The 23,019-nt window shown below is 44.2% G+C and overlaps 1 protein-coding gene across 4 annotated transcripts in view; it reads right to left on the bottom strand.

The window, feature by feature from the left end:
- The window catches only part of OSBPL5 (oxysterol binding protein like 5), a 142,108-nt gene that overhangs the window by 77,422 nt on the left and 41,667 nt on the right, over positions 1 to 23,019 (bottom strand). Inside the window, exon 1 of one of the 4 annotated variants that reach the window (XM_074842303.1) lies at positions 5,082 to 5,192. The exons of the other annotated variants lie outside the window; for them this stretch is intronic. The gene's annotated coding sequence lies outside the window, so the exon portion shown is untranslated. Of the gene's footprint in view, positions 1 to 5,081; positions 5,193 to 23,019 lie in introns of those variants that run through there. 4 annotated transcript variants of the gene reach the window in all.

The following is a 23,019-nucleotide window of genomic DNA, read 5'->3' as shown; positions in this document are numbered from 1 at the left end:
AGTCCTTCCTTCTCTCCCAGTTTATCCATGACTTATCTGGTGAAAAAAGGAGACAGGATAAACTCTTTGCACTGGTGCTTTCCTTTGATTCAGCCTGAGGGAGCTTTAGGCACGCAGGTGAATGAACACACCCACATCATACAAATTTAACCGTGCATTTGTCTTCGCTGATCTCCTCCTACTGTTCAAATAATACTATCCCAGTATTTTTGCCAGTGACTACTCTGCTACTCGTACAACTGTCCCACTACCAGATGCAGCTGTGTGTGTGCCAAGCACAAACCAGACAGAAACTCTTTGTGTGAGTTATCAGCCGTAAACTAAAGCCCTGGAGAATCCAGGCTCCCAATCTCATGGGCAGCAAACCTGACAATACAGCTCTTGACAAAAGACAACAAATCTGAAAGCCGTGGAATTCAGAAGAAGGATTCTTCTCATTGCTTTAAAGCTAACCTATACTGACACTGGCTTTTTTTGTCACCAAATTGAAAGATCCAAGCAAAAAATCCCAAACTGAAACAAAACAGTACTGGTTGGCTACACACCCTCCTTGCTACAAGCACTGACAACTGGAAATACAAGGAGGGTCAAAAGCACCCCTGCCTGGAGAGCTGGGAGTTCCCAGCTGGCGAGGGTAAGGAAAGCACTAACACGCCGCACGACACTAACGTAACAGTATCTACACCAGCTCCAGCCCTGCCCCAAGGGAGGGACGAGAGTGCAAAGGAGGATATGGAACAAGGGGCACCTGCAGACTCCCATCTATAGATTTATGGATCACACTGACTTTCAACAGCTGCATGTCAAACGTGTAAAGGTGGCTTTAAACAAACAAAAATCCCTGTCTCCCACACAAACATGAGCTGAGGCCTGAAACAGAAGTAAGATCAGGTCCTCAGCGTCCAGACTGGCCCTGGCTGAAAGGAAGCCAAACACAATGCAGCCAATTCACAGTATTTTCTTTATCGCAGCGCTAAGAGCAGCCATACAATGCTTTCCAATAAAGACCACAGCAGTTTATCACAGAGAGACAGGAGCTAGCAGGAAACACTCCCGTTATCTCTGCTATGAAAAGGAAGTGGCAAGAAGAATGGCTAAAAGGTGACAGACGGTTTTTATGAGGCCAGACTTCAGCCTGGCTCAGGGCTGACCAGCTCATCTTTTCCACACCAGAAAAAAAGTGATAGGCTTTAGCTGTGGAGGTCTTACAAAACAGGAGTTACGAGTTGCTGCACTGATTTTTCGAGAGAAACAAACCAAGACAAATGAAAATATTTCAATAGCAACTGTGCTGCGCCAGATCCCCAAGCTGTGTAATCAGGGAAGTTCTGTGGCCTCCTTAGCAGGGTGATGCTGACCTACAGCAGTGAGCGCAGGGCTGGGCATCCAACAGGTAGAAGTGAGGCAATCGCAGAGAGACCTGCAGTGCCATAAGGAGGTGGTGGCAGACGAGAGAGCCCATGGTGTTTTCTGGCAGCTATTTGGTCTGTACTACAAAAGTAGGCTTCAAAGTGGTTGCTGCCTACAAGCTCCAAATGCACAAGAGTTTATAAACACAAGAGCCCAGATGGAAAAGATTTGAAAAGTTTGGGAGGGTAGCAAGGGAAGGAATAAACAAATATCTCTGAAATGAAGTAAGGAAGCACTTAAAATGGCAGAAGGCTAGACGGTCTGCACAGACTTCATGGTGCCTCTAAACAGTACAAAAACCTTTAACATCCCATGGCTGTGTGCACATACCAAATTCCCCTATGAGGCATAAATACAGACTGCTATTACCAGCTGCCAGTAATAAATACTATTGCTCAACCATTAGCAATCAGTCGGCACAGCAACCAAAAGCGCTAGGAGCTGGACAAGCACATAATAAATAATTGCCCCTGCCTCAAAAAGCATATTGGGTTTCTAACCGTCTCAGGCAGCACTCAGACCCAAACATATTTGCTAAAGAACAACAGACCACACCAGCAAATGTCTGAGTGAAGCAGAGAAAACTAAAGAGCGTAACGTTTTGATGTCTTCCTTGATCAGGTCAGGTCATTCGGTGTCTTTCCCAGCAAAACTAATTGTCCACTGCAGTCATCTCTTCATCTTTAGGGAAATGTATAAACACAGATATTAATGACTTCCCTCCTGTGCAGCTCACAACGCATCACCGCAGACACCAGTGATGCGATTGCTGTAAGGATGATTGGGTGTTTTATAATGAACAATTTCAGATCTGGTTAAAAGTGGAGGCGATGAGACAATAAAAAGGAGCTTTTCAAAACTGCTCACCAATGGATTCTGCAGACTCCTGCGGGAGCAGGGTTGAGCCGATACTGCTTCTGTCTGTGGATCTCACATAAACTGTCCTGACTGGAAGCCTCTCTGCCAAGAACTGCAGGCAAGGACCTGTCTGATGCCTCTGCCTCTCCTTCCAGGGCTGCCAATGTTGCCGGACTCTTTAAGGAGAAAGAGCAGCAGTTGACAGCTCACACCTGATGCAAAGAGAGCAGGCAAAACCCATGAGAGAGAAGTAATCTAAACCAGCAAAAGGACCATCACAGATCACTTTCCTCCTAGAAAGATGCAGCAAAGACCAGAGCGAGCTGGATGCTAGGCTGGGTTACAGCCCAACTGCAGATTTGTCCAAGGTCAGCTGCAGGCTCTTGATGAGCATACACCAGTTTTACTGACTGCTGCCTGCCTGTGCCACCCCGACAGCCCCAGCACCAGCCAGCTGCAGCCCCAGCCTGCAGGCAAGGGCCCCAGCCTGCCCATGGGAGCCACCTCTGCCACCACTGTCAGAGTTATGGAGAGTCAATGAGCTCGGAGAAAAAACAGCACAGAAGTCTTCCTTCCTGCTCTGCAAAACAAGCCACCTGCAGTTCAGAAAGCTGTTTCCAAAGCAGTGCTCAGTCTGGAGGTAACGAAGTCGAGAAACGCAGCATTGAAATGGCACTCACAATAAGCAAAGGTGAGAATTAAATGAGATGGAGGTGACACTAACTCATAGGCGAAAACTATTAGGTTCTGTGAAAACTTATTTCCCTCAACAGCCCAGCAAGGTAACTGTGACAAACAGCACAATAAGGTGTGTTCCTCCCAGCAAAGCTTTGCAGTCCCCTAATGGCACCAGTTAATCCTCGCCGCAGACTCCTTCACCTCCCCATCACCTGCCTTAAAATAACCTCTTATCTTGCAGAAGAAACAGGTCATATCCATTTATTTACTCTGTGGCAGAAGAAAGCCTAGAAGTTTGAGTTAGGTCCCATGTTTCCAGACACCTGTCAGTCATGTGCAATTAAGCCAGTTCTTCTCCAGAAGACCCCAGTCTGTTGGTGTCACTGCCTTCCCCCAATTACTCTGAATACAAAGTGTTTCCCATACCAAATGTATTTCTCCTTTGCCTGCAAACACCAAGAGTCTTTCCTACATGGTTCTTGCTACAAGGCACATAGCAATCATCTAGATTAGCAGCAGTACTAGGAAAAACCCAGTAAGCCACAATATTTGGGATTATAGTACCTAATTGGAATTTTTTTAAGTTTCTCTCTGTACCTGTTGATCTCTGGACTGCTCTGCCCTGCTGATAACTGAGGTAGATGACCACAGATATGAATGCCGAGTATTTCACAGTCACCAGACACTTTTCACTGGCACAAGTGGCTTTTCAGGACCCAGATTTTCAACGTTGCTAGAACACCTCTGTATTTCCCTGCCAGCTCAAAGGCACTTCCAAGTAAGCATTACTGGAATTTGCATCTTTGCCATGGCCCTCTTAGATTGCCAATATGCTGCAAATAAAAAGGTCAGCAACCAGTCTGAAAGTGAATAAAGTCTTACGTACTTTATTTAAAAATAAACTACGGCCATGACTCACATGACTCACAGTCATGACTTTAGAGTCAACACACTGACCATTTCTTAGTTTCTTAAGTGTGAATACATAACGACACTAAGTCTTTCCACTGTACCTTCATTCACAAAGACAATATTATAAATTCAAGGCATATTCAACACTTGCTTGTCAAGAAGTTATTGAGGCAGTTTGCAGACCAAGACTTGTTCCATACATGATTTTGCACCAGTTCACCCATGTTAAATTACAAGTATTATTTGCTGGTGTATTTCTGCCAATGCATCGAAAGTGTGGATGTAGTCAGAGCCAAATAAAAGCACTCTACTGGAATAGCTTGTTCCCCTTTCCCACAGGGGAACAAGCTACACTGGTATAAGCATGTTCATACTGGCATACCTGAACTCGCACTAGGGGAGGGTTATATCAATGTTACAGAATAGTAGTTAAAAGTAGTGCAACTTGTTTACATAGGCAAGACCTAATTTTGTAGAGGATTTGCTTCTGATCTTGAAATCACTACTAGAACTCCTAATTCTACAAGCAATCTAGACACACAGCAAAACTGGGCTGATCAGGGTTTTAGCTGAATAAAATATACCACAAATCAATACAGACCACTGAACAATAGTAACAACAACAGAAGGAGGAGGCACACTTTCATGTGAGCTCTCACTAATAAAGCCAGTTATATCTAGGGCACTCCATCCCTTTGGGTACATAAGAAGTTACCCAAGTTGTGTAGCAGCAGAGGGCAGTAAAATGGCCAACCTCGTTATTTCAGACCAAATTCCTGAAAATGTCAACTGATGAAGTAAATCACAGGATGCCACTGCCACAGCTGCTTCTAGCAGAATTCAAGCCTCAAGGGAGCCGAGTGCTGGTGGTTTTGAGCAGACAGGCAGAAATGCAAATAGGGTGTTCAGGTGCATCTAAATCCATTATAGACAATGCCTGCCAGTCAACAGTTCCCAAAGCATAAGGCTACAAATGTTCAAAGAACCCACTGCATTTGCATGAGACTGCGTCCAGCCTCAGAGGCACACAGACAGGAACAAAGAAAGAACGGGAGACCAAAAGGAGGGTAATGAGAGATGAGGGGAGAAGAGGAGGGCAGGTAAAAGAGGAGAGACTGAAAGGCATAAAGAAAGACCCTGCATGAAGGGAGGATTTTAAAAAGCTATAGCAAAGTAGGAAGGCCGGGATCAGTCCCAGGGAAGGAGGAGGAAAGGACACTCACCGCTGCGCTCGCTGTCTCAGACGGCGATCACTGTCCTCTCCTACGCGACACCTGCATTCAGAGCCACCGTCCCTACCCCAGATCCTCGCCGACTGCTACATGCACAGAAGCTTTCTGGTCCCCTCCTGGATGCTACACTCCTCCCAAGCTGCAGATCAGCACAGGACCCAGAGAAGACACCCACACGCAAAGCCTCTGCTCCAGGGGCACATGGCAATGAAACACACCTCCCACACGCTGCCAGCACGCTGTCTACGATCCCAGCTCTCGCTCAGGAAACCAGAGCGACTCTCTAACCATGGTGACTGTGGAAGAAAATCCTGAAAAGAAGCGCAGCATGATTCAACCCAGTGATACGTCCAAAGAAAGCCTGAAACAATAGCCCTGACGGGTGTGATCTGCCACTGTTTGTCAGGGGAAGTTTAAACTGCGATGCCCATCAACAATAATTTAATTGTCAGTGCTGTTAACAGTTTCATTGCTGATCAAAGCAGCTGGGCAGCATCGAGAAAATTAAAGCCAGTTGCAGCCACTTATCAAAGCACACCAGCAATAAATAATCTGCAACTCTGTGACAGACTCTATTCCTGTCACACATAATCTCTCACACTCTGTTTCTTTTTAGTGGCTTTTTGGCACACAAAATCACTGTGTAATCAGAAGGGGGGGGGGGGGGGGGGAAGCAGTTCACTCTTTTCTGTAATTCATAAAGTAAATCCTTACAACAGTGGGCTGGTGGTGGTGGAAATCACTCAGTGCATTCTGTACAGGGCTCAGATACACCCGAGTTGGGTGAGCACAGTACAAGCATCATTTCCTAAACTGCACAGAACCCACACCTGCCATGCAGAGGCAGGTTTGCCACGCACAGGCACAGGCATCAGGCACCCTAGCACAAGTATTACTGCTTTAGTTTTGATAGATGTTGCTAGTTACAGTATCCCATAGCGATTGTACATATATTTCAGTAAGCAAGCATGCTTAATCCAGCCCTGCTTCTTCCTGCATCATTCCACATCTGGAAAATAGCCAAATGTTTTTCCTTCGTGGGTTTTCCCAATATTGCTAAATTAAGTGATAAGCACAAAACACATACCTCAGCCAAAGCTTGCTCCCAAGGCTATTTGTGTTGCTGCTGTTCTCTGCAGCATGTGCTCTTCGGCCCTTGCGTTCTCACAGGGAAGGAAGAGTTTTGCAAATAACATCTATATCTCCTGGTGTCACCAGCTGCAGTGTATCAGCCTGTGTCTTTTTGTATACAGTTTTACAGTGACTTGTCTGGGTTTGTGTCAGATCAGGTTCCTCTAAGAAATTTGGCATGATGTGACTGAAAACAATATGAACTAAAAAGCTTTGGAAGAACTCCCACTTGTTGCACTGATTTCTCATGAATAACTGATATTCCAAATGACAGAAAATTAAGATGACAGTGATAATAGTAACAATAAGAAGTCAGGATTTCTAAGGTATTTTACACCTTCAAAGTACTATGCAAACAAGAATTAAAATGCATGCATAAACACCACTTTCTACACTTGACAGTCCATAGTTTGCTGAAGTCACACCTGCTGAGATATGAAGATCGTTTATTAGATCAGAAATTTCAGCTATCAGAGACACTGTCGCTGTGGGAAACTGTTGAAATCCTTGTGGGAGGCAATGCTCTTGTGTCAGGCGGCACGAACACCGCTGTCAGGCGGATCCTACACTGCCTTGGAGGAAGTGATACACCCCAGTGGGGCCCCAAGCAAGGAGTGATGCCAAGGCCAGGGGGCCACAGTCCCTCTCCCACAAGGGGCTGGGAGAACCAGGGCACCCAGAGACACTGCCTACGTGTCTTGGGGTAACCAAGCAGGGGCAGAACCAAGTGGGTGAACATTGTGCACATAAAGAAGTCCAGCCTCATTTAAAAGGGCAGAGAAATCCTGCAATAAGTTCTGGCAGTGAAAGACACAAAGAGTGGAAACTAACTTTTTTTTATTGCATGTACCAGAGTTGGACTAGGCAAGAGGCACAGTAAATCCACCCAGTGCATTTGGGGTGTGGGAGCCAGTATTCAGACAAGAGTGTTTCTCTTGCTTTCAGACAGTTATTAAAGGAGCCCCTCCGTGGTTGGGTATTATGAGCTGAAAGAAAAAATTGGGATGAATTTGAAGAGAAAGGCTCACAAGCAACTGGCACTGCATGGGGTCTGAAGCCTCCATTGAGCTGTGGGGATGCAGGTGGGCTCCTGGGTGGGAAGGACACCCTGAGGCCATGCTAGCTGTGAAGGCACAGGGGATTGTTGAGGGCACATGAGACATGGAGCTGCCAAGAACAGTTTTGTCCAGGAAAAAGATTTGATGGTCTGTGCAGGTCCCTTCCAGCACTATGTCTCCTTTGGTTTGTAATTCCCCCATTTTCATTGCCCAGCGCTGCAAAGATAAGTCAGTCTTTCAGCCCTTGCTCAGGCTGTTTGGCATTTGCGGCATGCCAGCAAATCCAACGGCGCTGCGGCAGGTCACCTCTGAGAGAGGGTGGGGAATTTCTGAATGGGTAGGTGTGGAGGCAGCTCTAAGCAACCCCTTCTCTGTATTGAACCACTACATGTTACAGCAACCTGGCAGCTCTCCACAAACAGTTTTGGACTGTGGCGTGCCCTTGGCAGCCACGAGAGTCGCTGGCTCCATGGAGAGCACGACAATCTGCAGAGGGGAACTGCTGCTGCACTGTGAGCAATAGTACATCTACCTCCACCGTCTCAGCCACACCAAGAGGAAATTCTCAAATTTCTTCCCAGAAGGAAGCTATTATACCCCCCTTCTAAGGTGTCTCTTCCTTACACAGCCCAGTTCAGGATTAATGCCATAACAAAACTCATTTCTGCAAACTGGTATGTGGTTGCTCTCGCTAGCTCATACCACTTGGCTGGACTTGGATCAGTGGTAACTTGCTTGGGGTCAGTGTGGACAGGATCAGTCTTAACGCTTCTTGATCTTAAAGAGACTTACTTGAGAGTTGTTTTCCATGTGTCTGGTAATCACATTCCCACTGTTTCTTTCTTTGTTTATGCTCCATTTCTACCAAGCAACAGCTTCCTTCCTGTACTTGGAAAAGCACGTCTAGGTTCCCAAGCTTATACCAGGTGATTTTCTTTATAAGTTTAGCTGGACTGTTTACCCTTCTAAAAAGCAGGCAAAACATCTTGATCTTCAAAAAAAAAATACAAGTCAAACTGACCACTATTAAATGCTGTTAGAAAAAGGGCAAGTACCACGTGTAGCTTTGTGTTGCTAAATTAATAATGTAAAATCAAATCTTAGAGCAGACTCCCACATTTAAAATCCCTCTAAACTCTGATGCTTGCAACAAATCAATGGCCTGATCAATTATGACTAGAAAACAACTGAGCTGGAGCCTTGTTTATGCAAGTAGGTTCAGCTCCCCACACAGCAGCTCATGGCCCAGTAAAAAAGCTGCTTTCAAAGACCCTACAGATTGGGAAGAGCTTGTTAACCTGTCAAGGAAAATCTCAGCAGCCCCCTCCTCAAAGTCTACACTGGCCCTTTTCCTGCGGGCATGACAGACTTGGCCAAAGACAATGCCCAAGTAACATAAAACACAGCTTCTTCCTCTGACTGAAGCAGCAAAGCCCCAAAGGCATCTCCCTTTGTGTCTTCTGATTTCCTGGAAAAGGCGGCACACCTTTTCCTTCAAATCCTTCTGAATCATGGAGCAGACGGCAGCCCTTAACCCTCTTCTGGCCAGGCAGAGGGGCGCAGGCATTGCCAGGAGGGGAGTCCCCCTACATCCCTGCTCAGCCCTCCAGACTCAGGAGCCTTTGGCCATCCCAGTGCCAGCCCAGGGCGGAGATGCCATGAGGTCTCCTCCAGTGGCTCTGGCAAGGACAGCTTAGCACAACTGAGCCTACCAGGCCTTCTTCCCCTGACTGTACAGGCTCCACGGTGTATTTCTAGCTCTAAAAAAAAACCAAACCAAAGCAAACAAACAAACCAGAAACAACGTATTTTTCTTTCTCATTTTAGACCTGGAATCTTCTTGAAATGTCACTGAGGTGAAAGAGATTTGGGCTTTGCATTTTTCTGTGGTCACAGAGGGCACACACACACATATATTGACAAAAAAGAAACATGCTGGGCTTTACAGCGTTGCTTTTCCATTAAACAAGATGAGGAGGAGATGGAGGAAGAATTGCTTTCTGGTATACGCCTGGCCATGCTTTCTCACTGCTTTCAGACTCCCCATTAACTGCACATTTTCACAACTGCATGTTTTGGAATGACACAGGCAAGCTCTTGGTTTCTAGTAAGTTGCAAATTAAACTATTTTTCATCCAGAATTTTGATAAAGAAAAACGTTTTGGTTCTAAATTGCTGTTCTCAAGCACTCTTACAGTATCTTTCATGATGCACCTTCTCATGCTATTTTCAAACTAAAGCTATTTTTTTTAACAAACATAATTAACTCACCTGTTTTCTTAAACGGCTTCCAAGATGCTCTATAAACAGGGCCAAGTCTCAACCAGCTCCCTATCATGTCATACAAAAAAAATATAAAAATGTAGAAACTTAACATTTCAACTTTCCAGAAAATACATGCTTTATTGCTAAGGTTTAATACAGTTTCACCAGTGGCTTTACCAATAAGCAGTCAAAACAATCTCCTGCTGTTTCCCTAATTCCATACACTCATCTCAAACCTCTCCTATATTTAAAGTGGCTGATGCAGTTTTTATTTGACATTCAGATATATCAAGACAAACCATAGGTATAAAGCAGAGGCTATAGAAACCAAATAAATTTCTGCCAACAACTTCAGCAGTAACAGCATTTCACACAAGTATAATTTATTCCAATTCTCTCGTTTAGTCCTATTTCTCTCAGTTGTGTGTGGTAAGAGCCTGCTTCTGTGGCTTCACTGAAGTCACTTCTGATTTACCCTGGTGACAAGGAAATCAGTATGCAGATGTGGCAGCATGGCACCGTGCAGCCAGGCACTCTCGGCTACCCCGAGCCCCGGCTGGGAGCACAAACTCCTCCGGGATGGGTCTGCGCTCTTGCACCACAACCCTCACAGCTTCGCTTCTGAGGAAGCCACAGGTCGGAGGGAGCAGGCTGGAGACACACCAACCCTCTATTATGCTAAGTCCTACATGCTAAAGAGCACCTTTTGCCTAAATATCACCCTTTTCTGTCTGCAAATTAATAGGGCCATGGGAAGTGGGTTACTGACAGTACTGAGGCATGCCTGCTGCTTTATGCAAAGTACAGCTGGGATGGGATGCTGCTTTTCACCAGCAATGCTGTCACTGTCATCCATTTAGCTCATGTAAAGAAAGTAACCTTTCTAAATCACAGCACTTTCGTTCCTGAAGCATAACAGAATTAGCAGCAGCACCAATACCATAGTCAGGTCTGAAAAGGTGACTGTGGGCTTTTCTGTGAATGCAGTTCCCTGAAAGTACACACACCTTCAGAACTTGGCTGATCTGTAGCGTTGACGTCTATTAGACAACACAGGAACTTCCCTGCCGCCATCACGATCAATGCATGAGATGCTTTGCTATTTTGCTACAGAGCTGACTTTCAGAAGAGCCATATCTTCCTGCCTTTACAGGGGCTCCACTGTACCTAAGCAAGCAAAATGCTGTAGTAACAGTAGAAAAGTGAGAAAATGCAAGGCGTTATGCGCTAGCAGCAATGAAAGGATCAGATTAGAGAGACAGCATTTTGGAGATTCACGGACAGACCTTTGAAGAGACCTTTTTTTAAAAAAGAGAGAGTGAAAAAATTACAGCCAGTATTTCTTGCAGTTCAAAGAATCCACGATCCCAGGAGTCAGAGAGATGTGCAAGAATAGCTAGCCAGAAAAGCATCTGAAAATAAAAGCTATTAGAAAATAATAGAGAAGCCTCAAATGGCAGCAATGAGGGAGAAATAAGAGCAGCAAGAATATGTTCACCATCCATCCCTCTAGGCAAATTACTCTTCTCGGGATGTTTCTGGCTGACAGGCTAATCTTGGAAATACCTTTTTTTTTACATTCTCTGTGCCTGTTTCTGGGAACACAGCTGTAAGAAGTCTGCTACTAAGTACAGGTAGGTCTGGGCCTTTGGGCCCTAGTTTAGGAGACAATGTAAACCTTTTTCCAAATATGTGATTAGGTCCCATGATCCAGGAAGAAGCAAGACAGCTAATGTGTGTTTATAAGTCTTGCCACATCTGCTTCCAAACTCCCCATTAACAAACAACTTGGTGATTGTCCAGTAACAGGAGATTTTCCAGGGCTAGGACACTGAGGAAACACTATTGTGTGAAACGTGCACTATTGTAATGATATTCCCAAATGACACGATGTAGTCGAGACGGGATTTGTGCTTGCTGCCCAGTTACCCTGAATCACTGCCGTGTTGCCAATAAATGACAGTGCTTTGGTTTTGGGGGGGCTGTTCTTTTTCCTCAGTTTAATAAAAGCTGCAAGGAGAAGTCTTTTTCTTGAAGGCAGACTGCAAATCTGCAGACGAGAAGAATAGGAGAGAGTTTGTCTTTGAAAAGTAAATGACACCACAGAACTGTGAACGAAGGTGCCACTTCATGCCCACAAAAACCAGCAAAGCTCTTTAGCCAAGCTGGAAGGCACCAAGAGTCCAGTGACATACCCTGTGAGGACTATAACACACAGAGAAACCTCTACAGCACCTGGACCAGTCTCAAGGAATTACAGCAGCAGAGTTAATTCACAGTGAGTAGGACTGTGCCGCCAGAGCAACACTACCCTACAAAGATCAGCCCCACTTTGGGGAGAAACAGGGGTAAAGTAGATGGGCAAAAGCCCAACTACTCAACTGCTGCCAGCAGGGAAGAGATGAGGACTGGCAGCCCCAAGAGCTACTGGGTTGAGAACTGGAGGAAATGGCCATGTCTGGGCGAGTTTAGCGAGCCATGGGCAAACAGGTCACTAAACCAGACAAACCAGGTGTTCAGTCTGTTGAAAAATCAAGGCAAAGGCTACTGGGTCTCATTTCGGAGCCCACCGCTCCCCAGCACAGAAGAGCTAAGGCAGGACAAGGGTGCTGCTCACCCACCCAAGTGCCATCCTCTGCTCCCGGCAGCTATACAGCATAGCAGGAGGTTTAGACTGAAAAACTCTACATGGTGAAACATGTGCAGACTGCTACAGGGCAAAGTAAACTTTCTAAACACACTGAGCTATCATTATTATACACAATCCTGAATTGTTTGTTGTAACTTTAGTTACTAAAACGGGGGGGGGGGGGGGGGGGGAAATCACCCCTTAGTTTTATACATACTGTGAGAAAAGGACATCAAAAGGGCCAAACAGGAAATTGTTTTTCCTCATGCCTAACATGCAAGAGCTGAACTCGAACTGACTTCTGCAATTAAGAAGGGAGAATAAAAAAGTGTTTGTTAAATCATGATGTTGCCTGCTCGGCAGTGTCAGCTTGCTTCCATGAAACACCATGTCTCCCTACCTTTGGAGAGTTTGCTCCAAATCCAGTCACTCATTTGCAAAAACTGTAACTGCATCAACAGCTTTGGTCCATTTTTTAGATTCACACTTAGTGCTTAGTGGCAACACCTTTTATTCAAAGTACTTCTTTATAGTAGCATACCACGGAGGACCTCTGATAAGAAACAGGGACACTGAGGATGAAATGGTACAAAAAAAGGCTTTTCTTGGTAAGATTTATTCAGATTTAGTAAATTCCAGCAAAAAGCAAATTTATCCAAAGCTTCAGAAATTCAAGATTTCAAATGTTCAAAAGCTTGTGGTTTTGTATCACAGAACTCTGTAGACTGAAGTAATTTTGATGCCTCTTAACATGACTTTGATACTACTTTACACAATAAAAACCACATGCTTCAGACCACACTGATAGCTTGTTCAATGGTCAGTTTTTTCAGCAGAGCCAGTGCTGACTAGTTGAATGTATTGGCACTTACATTAAACTGTCCATTAGGCTTAATTTGCATTAAGTGTAACTGCTTAAAGATGAGTTTATTGTCTGGAGCTACTAAGGATACAATGTTTCATTAAACTAGGAAGGAAGGAACACCCATAAAAAGTAAACAACCTTATTTCTTCCAACACTCTTGTTTTCATTATGGCCTTTTACACAGACAAGCATCATGTATTGTAGCTTAAAATGAAGCCAGAACCATAGGACTGCATACAAGATGACTGATGTGACAGCTTCTTTTGAATGCAGCTATAAGTAACCAGAGTCAGTTCCGCTCCCTGTTCATGAACCCTCTTGCTAACAATGCTTTCAGATCTACAAGGTTTTGCTGTTAAAACAGCTCCCAGAAAGAAAAAGATGTTATAGGAATGGTAAGAAAGCCAGTACTGGAGCCAGATGCAGTGAGAAACAACAGAGAGAGTCAAAAACCTCAGTAAAGGTCACTTTAAATACCATTATCTCTGCTGGTAAAGAACATGCCAGACACGGAGAGCCAGATCCACAGCTGGTGAACTGAATTTGATGCAAGTGAGGCTATTTACACGATGTCTTTTTATGTTTAGCAGAGAGCAGGATCTGTTCAAGAGGACAACCGTAAGGCTCCAGGCTGTCTTTGAAGAGCTAACATATCATTTCATGCTACAGATAGCTGGGTATCATGTCTTTCATTGGCTGCTGGTTTTAAACTGTGCTCCCGTGGTTAAGCAAGAGCAGCTGCACAGCAAGGAGGGAATGACTTGCAACCCAAGAGAACCGCCAGTGCATGCACTCCAGCCAGGAGAGTGCTGTACGGGCCGGAGGCTCAGGAGTATGACATGTGGCAGCTAACTCTGATAGAGTGAAGACAGTTGGGCTTGAACCCTGTGATTTAGAAAATAGCCTTTCCCTCAAAAGGGTGGACACCCAAAGGAAGGACCTCTGGCCCCACATCTGTTCTCCACATCAAAAGGCACTTTTCTAAATCTAAAGCAAGCAAGAGTGCTTGGAAGAAGTGTTTCTGACAGAACATGCCATTTTTAAAATGGCAACATAACATGTTTGCCAAAGATTTTTTTTCTCTGAAACCACGCCTGTTATAGTCTCTTCTGCCAAGAAAATCCGTTTCTGCAGCTGTGCCATCAGTGACTCAGAGATTCCCTGGTGATGAGTCTCCAGACTTGTCCCATCAGTGGCCCCATGGCCAGAAGGGGAGAAGAGTTCAAGAGGACAGGGAACCAGGACTGACACAACTGAGCCAGGTTGGCTTCTGGAGTATTGTTGTATGTATTAAACACTGTGAATACATCAGTGAATGCAAAAACAGATTGTGAACTGTGATCCCATAGCTGGAACACAGCAGCGGAGGAAATGCAACACAAATGCCCTTTCTCTGCAGCTCCCTGCATTGATCAGCAGGCAACCACAACAAGCGGTATACAAGACCTGTGTAGTCTTCATGCCTGCTACTTTTGGTCTGGCATTTTACGACTTTTCCAAGTAGACTGAGTTCATGGACTGCCATTATTCAGTTTAGGGTCTGACAACAGGAGAAACAGTGCAAGCAAAGTGCTCCCCTGTGGGGACAGGCAAGAAGGTGGTTAACCAAGGACCTGCTTGTGGAAATCAATCAAGAAATAAAACAAGCCAAGTGTACATTTAATCCCTTGTAATCTGGCTTCAAATCTTGAGTTCACAGCTGGTGAACCTCAGGTCAGGATTTCATGGATGTTAAATGGGCCTAGGATAACTAAATGTGGCCTAGAAGGGCCACATCCACATTACAAGCTTAGGACCAAAGCATGACAATCACTGTTTTGCAGGGCCATGGCATCGAGGTGGTGCTTGGGGAAAGCCAAACCTGCAAAAAGCACCAGTGACTGGGTCTGAAACATGTTCATCTTCAGGCAGGACCAGCTGGGCTCACATCATCACACCGCTTACAGTCAAGGCTTTCATCTCCCTCCTGAGCTCTCTGGGTAACAGATGGCACTGACAACACAATGGAGGTGTTACAGTGTGGATGAAGTTGGACAAAATAGTAGGCAGATCCTGGTTTTCACATAGATCTCTATGTGATGATATCCACCATACCCTATTGGTTCAGTGACAGAAGGATCCAACATAATTAAATACAAGCTCTCCACAATTGCACACACAATACATACATGTATATACACACGCACACATCAATATGTATATATGCATACACACATGTATGGATTCAACACAATACTTGTATCCTCCCAGAAAGGCAGCAAAATCTACCTGCAATATTACGCTGCAGTGATATCTTAACTGATTGCTATTTCAAGACACTGTCACTTGAAAAGATTTATATCCCTGTCACTGTTTCTGCTCATGCAATTAGTCTATCTTTGTGCAAAATGATATTAATGGACAATGAATGGAAAATTTATATTAAAAAAAACATTCACAGGAAAGAAAGAAAAATCTATGTAGCTACATTACCTATGACAAAAGAGAAGGCTCAAGACTGAGAAAGTTTAGCGCTATAGTTCCCTGCATAAAAAGCATCAGAAGATTCCAATTACTGCCTCTCGACTCCTGCGTATCAAAATTTTCTGCTTATAAACAAAGATCACTGCAATTTAATCAGGAAGGTCATAGTACAGATTAGCTTAGTGTGTGTGCAGAGGCATAGTTAAGCTTACAAGCATGCATTAAAAGTAACTTTTGAAGTGATAGAATCAAACCAGAATAATCAATCATGACTGCAAAAATTTATCCTTCACAAGAACTTAACATCAATTGGTAGGTTCCTCCAGGAAACTAAAACAGGAAATTCCCCCCCATCATGCACCTGCAGAGGAGCTGCAACCAGGCTGGACCCAGTCATGCACACGGCAAAGGAAGCAAAGGAAACGTGACCATGCAGTCTTCTGTGCCTTTCCAGAGGAGCACTCCAATGAAGCTACTCTGCATGACTGAGGATTTGACCCCAAACTCTGACTGCTCCATATTGTGCTGCACAGGCTATAAATGAAGTATTTTTGCATTCCTTTCACAGAAATTATGTTACAAAAATTAAATACACCAGAACTGTGAAAAGCACTAGGTGTTCATTCTCCCTAAAGAGAACAATTACTAAATTTCTGCTGGCTCAAACAGCAGGTTGCTGTTAATACTGCGATCTCCGTCTGGGAGCACTTCCAGCCACTCAGCTGGCAAAAGCTCCTCTTTGATCCTGAGTCACAAGTGAGCTATGGCAAGGCATTGAAGAGCAGTATCTGGTCTTAAATGAAATCACTGCTAGGATTTTCATGATGAGAAAAGGGCTTCCCTCTTCTTTCCTCAACTCACCTCACAGTCCTTACATGACATTCACACAAAACAGAGCTCCCGGCTTCAGAAAAACACATCTTGGCGCCTCACCAACTGTGTGCACTGAGCTGACTTTTACCAAAGCAGAAGAAAATTTCACAGCAACTTTCCTTGATCAGACCACTCAGCTCAATCGAACACTGCAGAAGCTAACAAACCCAAGCATCTTCATCAAAGCAAGTAAAACAGTAATTATAAACAGAGCTTCTTCCAGAGTGATACATCAGGTATCGGAGCACCAGACTGGCAGGTGCCATTTATTTGATCCTTCATCAAATTCAAGGTAGGTACAGCATTTTAGCAAAAGCAGAAAACATGTCAGGATGAATATACCGGTAGTTTCACTAAGCATCAGGGTTCAGATCCTGCCCTGGTGAAAGCTGGAACCACAGTGCACCATTAAAATCCACCCAGGTTTCTTTTCCAGGAGAGCCTGAGTCCACGCACGTAAGTTAAGAGCAGAGCGATGGCTCCCAAGCTGCCACAACCGGACACTGCTCCATTGAAATTGCAATTCATTTACAGCAGGGAGTCCTTTTTACAAATGTTCCCTGAATAAATGAAGTGATCCCACTGGAAACATTCTAGTGCAAGAGAAATCTTTTTTAATAGGGTCCAATCTCTGATGATCTCCCACACAGTGAATAATGCTGTACTCCACAAATAGCCTGACTGATCTGAATGGGTGGTTATGGTGAGTAAGGTACTATTCACAGTGGGCAAAAGCGATTAAAAAAAAAAATCTGTTTCTTTCTGATTATCACAAAGAGGTGGCCTTCTACTAGTGCATATATGAGACTAATGGCATGTAGGGAACTGACTCATGTTTTAGGCGTATCTTATTTTTAGAAAGACTATTACATCAAAAAAAAGGAAAAAGTTAATTTTTACCTTGTCTACAGTGTGGATTTGGTATCTTTAGGTAAGTAGGGAATTCAATTCCTGTGTCCTCTGCTTTGCACAATTTAAATGACAGATATACACACACACGTAGGTTGAACACATGACAGCCCTCCACAAGTGTTTGCTGATGAACATACTGAGTCAGTAAATTTAAAATATTTAAAGTGGACATTGGGCATAGTAATAACCCATGCTGGAGCTGATACTTCCTGCCATCCTCACGCCAAACAACAGCCTGGATCCTGCCCTGAGCAGCCACTTACCCATCCCCCTACATAGTGCCTTAAAGTGGTCTGAGTGCAGAACAAGTATCCTGTGTAAATGCCCATGACAGCTTTTACAGGACATTGAAGTGATTAACACCATCACTTTGCAGAAAAGTAACGTTTTTGCACATAGTCCTAGATGTATCTAACATTTGTAATAACTAACCTATTACTACACAGTACAAAAGTAAGGATTTGAATGAAGTTAACTCCTGCACACTCCCCAAATTTCTTACTGGCATGATAGTACTGATGTTTCCAGAAATAACGTGAAGTCAAAAATGAAACCAAACACTTCACTTAAACTTTCTAAAACAAGGAAAAAATCTCTCCCACTTCTGCTTCTCTCACAGCTTCATTCTGAGCACTTCAGCTTTGTTTGCGCCAAAATATTTTAAGTGTAACCACATTCGGGAAGAGTCAGCTGGTGTACTCAGCACTGATGCTCGATATCCAGATGACCATACACAGGCAGCACCTTGTCATACAGATCTGATGGTCTTGTGGATGTAACACGGGATTGGAAGTTAAAAATAAAAACTCAAACCCCACACCTTCTGCATTTCTGTTTTCTTGTCCATGTTTAACTGTACAAACATGCAGGGTGGGGACTTTCACTCTTCCTGTTGGGTAATGCATGAACGCATTGGGTTTCTGATCTCATGAGAAGTCTTGATGTACTGTCAGACTTGTTGACAAGGGGTGTTATTCCAAAAATGACAACCCTGTGCAGATGCCTTGAATTTGGAAGAACATCTTTTTTGAAGATGTGTTCACCACCTAAATGACCAGCCAGGCAGTGATTACTTGCAATTGTTTTCCAAATGCGGTGGGCTTTCCATGCAAAGACAAGTTAATCTGTGCCAGCAGCTCAGGCCTTTATTTCCCAGCTTTCTTCCTCCTACTTGAAACTGTCACACACCACACAACATAAGGCATTACCAACAGCCCTTTCTTTACACTCACTCTACTCCTTGGCAGCTAACCACATCCCCAACTCTCAGGCTGCTCCATGTGCAAATAAAAGTTTAATCTCAGACTGAAAAGAGAAAAACCCTTAAACTGGAAAAAGAGTTGAAACTATTAGCAGGTAGAATAGAGTGGAATCAGGATGCATCTTATGCCTGCAGGAATAGCATTAACAAGACGACTGATGGAAAACAAGCAGCAACCCAAACCCCACCCCACTTCTCTGTCTCTTTGCTCTAAAAATCCCTGACACACAACTCCAGCAGCAGGGCAACTAAAGAGCAAAAATACTATTGCTCCAGCCTGCAGAGACACCACAATATCAACAAAAACGATACCCAGGCTTTCCAAGCAGAGATCTGCTAGGAGCAGACTAGGACCAAGGAAGATAAGCAGTACTAATACACATACACTGAGAATAAACCCAGTTATACATCAGAACACAGGAACCTAATTTTGATAATAGTTAATGGCAAATTCAACCCCAGAGTAGTTACAGCAGCTTTCTGGTTGCCGTAAATCATGCCCCACCTGCAGCAGATGCCAGAGAACTGTACTTCCAGTGGGTAAGTATTCTAGCAGCACTCTCCTCTTTCAGGATGATCCTTGTGCTGGTATTTACATTGCCCAACTTCTGGTAACCAATTATGGCTCCTAAATTAGCAAACTAGTCTCTCTGGTTTTAGTGGAAGGAGAGAGGCTCCTGCCAAGAGTGACTCAAAGCAGCTGCCTCTCTTAGCAGGACAGTAGTATCCCTGCACTCTTACGGCAGACACCTAAAGGCAGCAAGGGAAAACATGCACTGAAGCTCTCCTTTCCATTCCCCTCACATATATGCTTTTTTGGAAAGGGAGCACTACTTTTGGCTACACACTTTTGGCTCCTAAACAGCTAAAGTACCCTTGTACCTTTCTACCACTGAAGGACCCATGTAGGGATGCACCTGGGTCAAGGCTGTGTTACTCTCTCCCCAAGACTGGCTGCAGCTGCATGTGGAAGCCTCATGCACAAATGGAAATATTGGTGGGGAAGGGGAGAATTCCAAGTCTGGAGGTTTTCAAGATTTGCAAGTTGTGACCTGGAGCAGAATTTGGAGCAGCACGCAAGACTAACATTTAAGTAATGCCACTGCAGTGACTCTTGATACATGCCATGCAGCATAAATGCAAAATGTAATCCAAGAGCATTACCACTGTGTGTCTCTGTGGCTGTACAGCACTTGGCTGTGCTTGCTGCCTTTACCCTCAGAAGTACAACCAAAACCAACCCCAGACACCAGCAGATCATCATGCAGATGCAGTTGCCCCAGAAGACTTCCACTGGTAGGTATGCAGAAACAAACACCAGCTGGTATGCTTTCCATCCAGATGCTTCCTTCAAACAGGGTGATCTCTGCTCTGTTCCACAACAGCTGCCAATACCCCCACAAAGCTACAAGGACACTCAGCAGAGCACAGCCCATTTGTTGGGCTTTCTGAAGCTGCATCACTCACTGTTGTCCTTAAACTACTGCAACTAGCAGGGAGGACAAATTAACTATAGTTATGGTGCCCTTTTGATAAGGGGCTGCAAGAGAAACCAAATTACCACTTAAGGCAACACTCATTATGTAAAAGTGAGAGACATGTAAGAAAATTACGTGAAATGGTTATTAATTCATTAATGTGTTATCCTTCCATTCCAGGCTGAAAGAGATCTCAAAATGCCTTGTAATGCGTTTCTTTCCCATACCTCTGCCCAAAGCAACACGGAGTGTACTCAGGTCATGTCTGGTAGGTATTTCTCTGGGATGCTCTTAAAGACCTCCAGTGGGGAAGACTGCACAGCTTTTCCTCCACAGCCTCTTCCAACAATTCATCATCTCTACAGTTACAAATTTTTTCCTAATGCTTCATCTGACTCATTTATTTACAATGAGACCAAGAGTGCTATGGGCAGCGCTAGACAAACTTATTAACATCACTACAATGGCTTATAATGAAAGTTACCCAAGACTTCCCAGTAGAGTACTTCTACCCAACTGAATTTCAACAATTTGTGTTGAAATTCAGCATCTCAGTCACCTGCCTTAGGACTGGTTTAAAGGCTATTTCAACCAGAGATAATCAGTGATTTCTATGAATGAGTAGAGATGCGGTGTATTTTGCATGCCAGCCAGAGACCTTCCCCTTGAAAACTTTAGTAATGAAACCCTCCTCTGACACACACACACACACACACACACAGTTTGGAAGCAGGAATTTACAAATCTAGCTTAGCACCGCTCCTCTGGAAAAGTACCAAAATTTGGCCAAGCTGTGTGTTTTCATTCCAGCCTTCCACCCCACCACTGAAGGGACTCGGGAGTTAACTGCTGGTGCAGCCAGTTCACAAGTGAAGGAAGGAAAAATCAATGACAGCTGAACCTGGCTCACATGGCAGCAGATCCAAAACAAGCCACAAACAGCTCAGACACACACACACAGGTTGGACAAGGGAAATACTTTCTACGCTGAGCCTTTCCAGCTATCAACCGGGAGCCTGGCCTTGGCACACTGAAGGCTGGTCGTGCATTGAGAACTGGCAACGGAGTAACATACAGGGGAGGATGCAACCAGAACTAAGTCTCCAAGAACACAGTCTAGGACCTGATGCTATTCACTCTGAGCTCGGTGTCAAACCCCCTAATAATCTCAGTGGAGCAGAAGCTGGTTCCTAGTACTTTACTCACAGTCTGCCCTTCCACCTCCCCTGTGATCCCTCCAGTTCAAAGATGAAGTACACAGGCAAGGCAAGGCAGCGAAAAAGCACATGTCTCTGCTTTGAGGATGGCAATCTGTCTGCAACCAAATGGAGTACTGCAGTCCTGAGTGCTGTCATGTGTCTCTCTTCATGGGTATGAAGTTTATAAAATCAATAGATCAATCAAGCTGAAGGCATAATACACTCCAACCTGCAGCTGTAAACTCAATCTCACAGATGCCTGATATACCACGGTAAATCCCACTCTCGTTACTTTTTCCCCATTGCTTTCCATCACAATGTATAAAGTGGACTCTCATGGGCATGCTGCCTGGAGGGTCATTCCAGGAAAGCATCGAGCTTCTCACAGCTGGAGCATGGGAAGGGGCACGAATCACATTAGCATTTTTCAAAGGGACCACTTAGGAAGAAGTTCTCCATTTGCAGTCACTCAGTGAAAGGGAAAGAAATAAAACCTTAAATGGGCTAGCAGCAGCTTTGGGGACAGATAACAAGATTTGAAAAAAAACCACCCTTTGATCTTTTCTGGTGTAATTAACCATAATATGAGAACAAACAAGTAAAGAGAGGAAGATAAGCAAGGGCAGAACCCCTACAGAAACCCAGTACCTGGAGATACCATCATCTATCTTGCCTACATGAAATGCTATGTGACAGCTAGACCCCTTAGGGGGGTTCTACCAAAGGTACAGCATTTCAAGAGGGCATACAGAAATGATTTTATTAAACCTGGCCTAATTTCCAAATCTTTTCTTCATTCCTGGCTTCACACCGATGAGTAACTCCATTTTTATCATCATTCCTCTTAGTTCCATCTACACCTATATCTGAATCTATCACATTATTTATGTATACAGGTCTCTGCATATATTCTCTTTTTTTCACTTCGCTCCTGCAGGAATAATATTAAGTGACAGAAAAGAATCCTATTCAGACTGTGTCCAAGACAAAGGAGGGAGTCCCCTCAGTCTCTTTTGCAAACTAAAACTCCCCCAAGTTAAAAAAAAGCCTGGAGTGCTTTCCTGCCTAACAGACCTATTCACACCAGTGAAATTACTCAAGTGTGCAAATGTTTGCAAAAGAGGGGCCTGTCACTGTAAGCTTCCCACACACATCTGATTACAAAGCATAAGCCAATGAGTGTGTCTATTTGACAGCTCTCACATACACATCACAGCACATCCAGGGGCATTTGAATGTGTGAGGGCTAAAACAAGCACAGCTGTGTTTGGACTCTGCTATGTGCGTGTTCCCGTTCAGACCATGCAGGATTCAAACCTCTGCCATCTGGAACAGCATTACCACTATGTAAAGAGCAAGAATGTTGCTGCACTACTGGGGATGTAGCTCTCATTTAAAACTCATCTCTAGAACAACTTTCTACAGACAGTTCCAGTCCTTGCTGGAGGCCATGTAAGCTTTAACAGACAAGTCTTCTGTATTACTCAAATTTCTAAACACAAAAATGGGGAAAGGCATCATTTGGTCACTTCAAAAACCCCCAAATGATCAAACACTTACTTCACCATGTTTTCTCCAATTCAGAAATTATTCGTGTGAGCAAGCATGTGAAAAGCTGAAAGAGGATGCCTTTTGGTTCTAATCACTGCAGCAACACTTCAATGCTGGCGAAAAACCTTTATTGGAATCTGTCACACCTTTGTAAAAAAATGGACTTAATCATGTAAAAGGCCTTCTTACATTTTTCAACTCTCTTAGCATATGCTCCCAATTATAGCACTGGCATTTTGATAAC

The sequence above is a fragment of the Strix aluco genome, chromosome 16, assembly GCF_031877795.1.
Source record: "Strix aluco isolate bStrAlu1 chromosome 16, bStrAlu1.hap1, whole genome shotgun sequence".
NCBI lineage: Eukaryota > Metazoa > Chordata > Aves > Strigiformes > Strigidae > Strix > Strix aluco.
This window is presented reverse-complemented; position numbering and strand designations above follow the sequence as displayed.